This window comes from Aegilops tauschii, chromosome 5, assembly GCF_002575655.3.
Source record: "Aegilops tauschii subsp. strangulata cultivar AL8/78 chromosome 5, Aet v6.0, whole genome shotgun sequence".
NCBI lineage: Eukaryota > Viridiplantae > Streptophyta > Magnoliopsida > Poales > Poaceae > Aegilops > Aegilops tauschii.
Window position 1 is genome coordinate 440,112,789 of NC_053039.3, and position 7,789 is coordinate 440,120,577.

General features: G+C 43.9%; 1 pseudogene; it reads left to right on the top strand.

Moving 5' to 3' along the window:
* The first annotated feature begins 662 nt into the window (after positions 1–662).
* Positions 663–5,412, top strand: LOC109780652 (uncharacterized; annotated as a pseudogene).
* The last annotated feature ends 2,377 nt before the right edge of the window (positions 5,413–7,789 follow it).

Consider the following 7,789-nt stretch of genomic DNA (forward strand, 5'->3'; position numbering starts at 1 on the left):
ACCCGGGGGCGCCCGCCAGCGGGCGGTGGCGCTGGTGGTGGGGCGACGCGGAGAAGACGATCCAGTGGGACGCGCGAAGGTCCGGGAGCTGGGAGGAGGGGAGCCCCGGGAGGGGCGGCACGCGGGACCAGAGGACGGACGGGTACGGGATGCGGTGGGGGCCAGGGGACGAGTGGCAGAGCGCGGACGGGGAGGCCCTGCCGTTGAAAAAGAGGAGGAGGAGGAGGAGGAGGAGGGGGCCGCCGCGAGCGCCGCGAGGAGGAGGTAGACCGCGCGCCTGGAGCTGGTGGTGGCGATGGGGGCGGCAGGCGGCAGCATTTGGGCGCGGCGGAGGGGAGGAGCTCGCGGTGGCTTGGCGGCGCTGGTTGGTGGGTCGGCAGTGGCGGGGGAGTCAACGCCGGCGAGCGAAGCGAGGTCGCGCAGCCGGTGGGGGTGGTTCTGCCGGGAGTTAAGGGGTTTTCTGTTAAAAAAAATGCCACGTCGGCACCTGATAGGTGGCCCCCGCCAGTCAGATACGCCGTCAATACGTGTTTATACACGGTTTATACCTTTTTGCAAAAGTCTGAAGCAATGCTGGTACTGACACGTAAAAATTAGCAATCGTGGTACCAATCTGCATGTGATGCCCCAATTGTGGTACTTCTGTGCAATTAACTCCTAGCCGCCGCACAAGGGAAGAGACGAGGGACAGTAGGATGCACGCTGCGCCGAGACGTGTCCGCCGCCGGCCTCTCCGCACTCCGCACCCCATTCCCCACCTCCTCCGGTCCTCGCCTACAGCCGCTCCTCCGCGACGGCACCAGCCTCCATGTGCCGCCGGCCCAGGCACGCCGCCTGCTCTCCATGCGCCACCGCCAGCCCATGCACGCCAGTCAAGGCCTTGCCCCAGGCCACGGTTGGGCGCCGAGACGTGTCCGCCGCCAGCCCTCCAGGTGTGCTTGGTGGACGCGGAGGCGTGCCAGGGTGACTCCTCCGACCCCCTGTGAAAAGCGAAGATCCGGATGCTGCTGCTCCTGTTGTTGTTGGTAGCCTGAAAGAACGGCAGACCGCGGTGTCGTGCTCGCCTCGGCCTTTCCCGGGCTTGGTCCCGAGCTACAAGGTCCAGAGGATGTCGGTCGCCAGGTTCAGCCCGCACCACCCGAGGAAGAAATCGGCCATCGTCACGCTCTCCTTCCGGAGGAGATTGTATGAGGGCGATGAAATGACCGAAATGAGTGAGTCAACAACAGCACTTTCATCTACTTATCCAGCAGTACCATTTAAATTGTTCATCAGCATTTCGTTTATGCTTTGCTGACAAAACTGACGATAAATTCAGCTGGCTCGGCGAAGTACCTGTACCCGCCGAGAGCGGGCCTGAGGCTGCCGTATTCGACCGACGAGAAACTGTCGGAAGGCTGCTGGTCGCTCCTCGAGCCGTCGGTGTTCAGAGTCAGAGGGGGGAAGGCTTCTTCAAGTAAGAAGCAATGTTACTGAGACTCCTGATATGCATTCATCCACTATGTATTTCTTCTATCAGGATGCCTGACTGAATCTTTCAAAATTGATTGCAGAGACAACAGGAAATCCCTAGCCCCAAACTACTCCCCCTACACCCCGATTGAAGCAGACGTGTTTGCCCGCGCAAGGAACGTGTGCCACACCGCTCCCGTCGCTGAATCCCCATGACTCCTTCCCTTCGCTTCTCATTGTGAGCGTTCAGGTAATTTTCTCATGTTTCTTCACCTACTTAACCAAGTAGTGTTGATTGCTTAGTACATTTTTTTGAGAAAAATGATTTGTTAGTCTGAGCTTAAGAGGTTATTAAATGATCTGTACAGTTGCCTACCTATCCCACTACCATGTTCGGTGAGAACGATGGCGACGGTGTAAGCCCGGTCCTGTATTTGAAGATATTCGACAGCTTCGACAAGGAGATTTCTCCTCGGCTCAAGGACAGCATCAAGGTAAGCCAAATTAATTGCATTTCCATGGCATCATAATATAACCCATTTTGAGTACGCCGGAACAAATTTCTGATGAGTTCATGGTTATGTAGAGTGTGATGAATGAGGAAACGAAGAAGGTCAAGGGGTTCCCGGGGGACAACAACGTGCCCTACACAGAGAGGCTGAAAATCCTGGCCGGCATTATAAACCCTGAAGACCTGCAGCTCGGCACCCTGAAGACCTTCAGAAGCCAGTGTTGTCTAGATCCTAGCACAAGTTCTACAAGGTAGTAACCAGATATACATGCTTCCTCACATCTCCATCAACCCACATTTGCTCAAATTCCTAAGTTCTTGATGCACCCCTAGTCCCGACTGAAACATCTGCATCTGTTCATTGTGATGTAGGGATCCATCATCAGCATCGTTCATTGATTCAGATCCATTGTGCCATTGGAATGACTTGGATTCTGCCGTTGTCACCAGCCCGAGGTTCAGATCCTAGACCTTGGCTACTCAGCTAGAAGCTATGTTAGACCAACTTCATTTAGTTCTTGAGATTTTTTGTGGCTTTGGATTTATAGTCTACGAGCAATGCTCATGCTTCTGTGATTCCTTCCAGCTCTAAAATACATGTATGCTTTTCTCTATGATGTACTACTAAACTATATGTGGCCATCATATTTTAGATAAATGATGATGTGGTAATGCACACCTTTTAAATGCTGCATGTGTGGTTCAGTAAATCCTCACTATCATGTGTTGTGGCGTCCGTGTTGTTTTCAGAGCTTGAAGCAAGCAGAACACTGAATATATCTTTAGGGCGGAAGATATATTCAAAGTCGTATCTTGTACTAATGTTCAGGGCAATGGGCGCTTGATATTTTAGGGCGGAAGGCTGAAGCAAAGAAAGTTGCGGCTCTTTAGTATATCTTTAGATTTGCGGCTCTTTGAGCTCTGGTACATTTGATTCGAGACCCGGATGAGGTCGGTTAAATTAGGATTAAAGTCTGCACAATAACTAGGAACACCGAACAAGCAAGGCTATTCAGATGAAGTCTGCACTTAATACTATAGGTTTCCTTTTGGGCTCCTGTACAGCTTCGCTAGCATCATAAATTAATTGTGGGATATAATGCACAGTACTAGCTTCTTCTGTTTATTGTGGAAATCTTCTTAGTTTATAGGTTTCCTTTTCATCTCTTGTACTAATGTTCAGGGCCATGGAAATCTTGTATAATAATCTGTACGTAGTTGATACTGACAACAGAATGATGACATGTTTGTTTTGGGGCATAAAGTTATGCGATGATCCTCTTGCATTTGGATTCCGGTCTTACCCTGACTATGCGGATATGCTATTCTAGGTTGGTTTTACGTTTCTTATTGGAAGAGTGAGATGCCCAGGATAGAATCCAGTTTGTATCAATGCCTCATTGGTAAGCATGCTCAGGTTTAATGTTACTGCAATTTCCTCCCTAATTTCAGCCTTAGGAACTATACCAGATCATCATAAGGGTGTGTGAACTCGCACCTGGTCTTGATGCTATTTTTGCTGCATGGTAGTCATTATTTTCTTATGTCTTGCCAGATGACCTCTTAAGTTCCTATTTTATTTTATTTCTCTTAAGAGTGGTGTCTCTTGCAGAATAGAATCATGTAGATTCGGCTTCATACAAGCTTCATAAAGAAATAGTTTTAAGGGAGGACTTCAAAGAGTATTTTGCCAAATTTGGTAAAGTGCGGGTAAATTGATTTTTGGTTGTCTTTTTTCTTTACAATTGGTCGTGGAGCTTCTTGGATTAAACTTGTAAATAGTATTGGAAAGCCTCATTTTTGTAAGATGCTCTGGTATTTCCGAGTAGAAGAAAGCAAAGCCAACAATGGTCGTTAGAAATTATTAGTACTCTACAAAATTTGTAAAACATCATATTAATTGGGAACTCAAATCTTGGTTGCAAAATTTAGATCTGTGCTATAAATGCAGGCAATACAAAAGGTAGGAAGACCATATGAAGACCAATACAAATAGGAGGATGCATGAGCTTCAGATATGATTGAATTCAGTCAGAAGATGGAGACTTGAAGGAGGAATTAGTGGAGAATGGGAAGGTGGATAGAACATGGGAACCAATCAAATACGTGTAGGTATGACATGGTGCTTTTTTTAATCTTTTGCGGATGTCAATATTTTTCTACAGTTACATATATACAACTGAATCACAAAGGATTTTATTTTTGATTAGGTACACCATAGAATAGTCTCACATCTTGGTTTAATTATTACCTTGTTTAAATATCAACCAACATGCTTGTCAAATTTATAATTTGTTATTTGCTTGCCTCAAGGCAATATTCTCCCAAGATATCTCTCTCTCTGTGTGTGTGTGTGTGTGTGCTTGGACAGAAACACTCCCATACCCGAGGTCTCAGTTAATGTACTGCTGTTGAATTCTTCTGTCACTTTTGATACAAAGCTATAGCTATACTTTCATTTGCCAAGAAGATAAAATAGGTTAAATACTGTGATTTAGTTACTTTCAGATTTTGGTATATTTTGAGAAGTGCTCCACAAATATGAACAAAAGGAGCTTGTATTTGAGGTAATAGTCTAGGAAGTTTTATTTAAGATATCATCCGTGTCAACGAAAAATAGTAATAGACGTGTGAATAAAGGCCACCTATGACATACAAAGTACTGCAATAAAATCGGAGGGCTGGGGAAGTGTTGGACTGGAGCCTCGCCCCCATGCGGTATGCTCTGTCCAAGTACGTGCTCATGTTCGCCACATCTACATACTGGATGAAACCTGCGTGCTAATTGCGTATTATGTGCAAGTCAGTATTGAACGCTCTGTATTATTGTTCCAGAGAAGTAAGTTTCAACAGTTTCCGCGACATTTCATGTATGTTCCATGCAGTAGTGTAGGTGGGAATTATATTGATGATTTCATTTTACGTTCATATCTGCTGAATTTTCTTACCAAACACAAAAGCTTTGTGTCTTGAGGTGTTGATAGAAGTGAACATAATTCATGATACAATCCTGATACTCTGAAAATATTTTTATGGTTATGTATTCCTACGAGGGGAGTGAGTATGAGTGGATCAACACGTGGAGCAGCTGCTGCCTATGAGGCAAGTGAGTGGAGATGGCCAGATCTGTGCAGCGGAGGGGCTATAGAAGCTCGAACGAAAGATTCGTCGCCAGCATCGGAGCAATTTATTGGGTAGATCGACACTAAAGCTCCTGCATGGGCGTGAAGGCATGTCTTTATTAAGTTCAATCTTTGGAAACTTGGCATGTGACGCTGTGTAAAAATAGAAGATGCTAGAAAATTGTCTCTAGCCAATTTCGTATGTAGCTGTGAGCATTGCTAATTTTTGTCAACATGAATGATATTTGGACTATTTATATAGCTACCATGTGCTGAACAAATTGTCTGATTAATGTAACCCTCCTGAATAGATTGGTGTGTGTGCCATGTCATTTGGTCTGCGTTACACTAACAAAATCATTTTGTCAATGCCTGGTCCATTAATACTCTTTCAAAATTTTGTCTTGACTGCAACATTGTAGTTGTTTTTTCTGGTATGTATGATAAGCATAGGTGTCAATTTTGGGGCAGATGATAGATTGTTGGTTGTAGTGATCTGATATTTTAATGACTATTCATATCAATGATTATGCTTGCCCCCATGAGAAACACATGAAGAAGAAAAGATAGTGAGATAGGGAGGGGAAGAGAAAGATGACGAGGAGATGCATTTATCTACCGCATCACAAGTATGAAATATCATCACATGTCAATTGTCTATCACTCCCATATCACATGACATTTCTCTTTGTATATACATTTTTATTAGCATGTTTTTTGTTGTGCATATATTTTGTTAGCCCGTGGCAACGCACGGGCATTCTACTAGTTCACAATAACATTTAGGTCTCATGTTTACTCATGTCAATGACATAATCAACTAGCGAGCAATAATAATAAATCTCGGATGACAACACTTTCTCAAAACAATCATGATATGATATACCAAGATGGTATCTCGCTAGCCCTTTCTGAGACCGCAAAACATAAATGCAGAGCACCTTTAAAGATCAAGGACTGATGAGACATTGTAATTCATGGTAAAAGAGATCCAATCATAGTCATACCCAATATAAATTAATAGTAATGGATGCAAATGACAGCAGTGCTCTCCAGCTGGTGCCTTTTAATAAGAGGGTGATGACTCAACATAAAAGTAAATAGATAGGCCCTTCGCAGAGGGAAGCAGGGATTTGTAGAGGTGCCAGAGCTCGGTTTTGAAATAGAGATAAATAATATTTTGAGCGGCATACTTTCATTGTCAACATAACAACCAAGAGATGGCGATATCTTCCATGCTATACACATTATAGGCGGTTCCCAAACAGAATGGTAAAGTTTATACTCCCCCTCCACCAACAAGCATCAATCCATGGCTTGCTCGAAACAACGAGTGCCTCCAACTAACAACGGTCCCGGGAGGGTTCTGTTTGCAATTATTTTGATTTGATTTGCATAAAGCATGGGACTGGGCATCCCGGTGACCAGCCATTTTCTCGTGAGTGAGGAGCGGAGTCCAGTCCTCTTGAGAATAACCCGCCTAACATGGAAGATACGAATAACCCTAGTTGATACATGAGCTATTCGAGCATACAAAACAGAATTTCATTTGAAGGTTTAGAGTTTGGCACATACAAATTTACTTGGAACGGCGGGTAGATACCGCATATAGGAAGGTATAATGGACTCATATGGAATAACTTTGGGGTTTAAGGGATTGGATGCACAAGCAGTATTCCCGCTTAGTACAAGTGAAGGCTAGCAGAAGACTGGAAAGCGACCAACTAGAGAGCGACAACAGTCATGAACATGCATTAAGATTAATGAACATTGAGTGCAAGCATGAGTAGGATATAATCCACCATGAACATAAATATCGTGAAGGCTATGTTGATTTGTTTCAACTACATGTGTGAACATGTGCCAAGTCAAGTCACTCGAATCATTGAAAGGAGGATACCACCCTATCATACCACATCACAACCATTTTAATAGCATGTTGGCACGCAAGGTAAACCATTATAAACTCCTAGCTAATTAAGCATGGCATAAGTAACTATAATCTCTAATTGTCATTGCAAACATGTTTATTCATAATAGGCTGAATCGGGAACGATAAACTAATTATATTTTAAAAAACAAGAGAGGTAGAGTTCATACCAGCTTCTCTCATCTCAAGTAGTCCATCGTATATCGTCATAATTGCCTTTCACTTGCACGACCGAACGATGTGAATAATAATAAGAGTGCATGTGCATTGGACTAAGCTGAAATCTGCGAGCATTCAATAAACAGGAGAAGACAAGGCAATATGGGCTCTTGGTTAAATCAACAATAATGCATATAAGAGCCACTTCAACAATTTTATTATGGTCTTATCCTATCGACCCCCAAAGAAAAGAAAAGAAATAAAACCATATACACGGAAAAGCTCCCAACAAGCAAAAGAAGAACAGGAAATATTTTTGGGTTTTTTTTTAATCACTACTACAGCAAGAAAGTAAACTAGCTAAAAGCTGCTACTAATTTTTTGGTTTTCTTAAGGTTTTTCAAACACACAAAAAGAAAGCATAAAAAGGGAAATAAACTAGCATGGATATTACAGTGAAAAAGTATGAGCACCGACAACTAGCAATAAGTGTGTGAACATGAATGTAATGTCGGTGAGAGATACGTACTCCCCCAAGCTTAGGCTTTTGGCCTAAGTTGGTCTACTGCCACGGCTGGCCTGGCGGATATCCAAAGTTATAGTTGGGGTCGTACT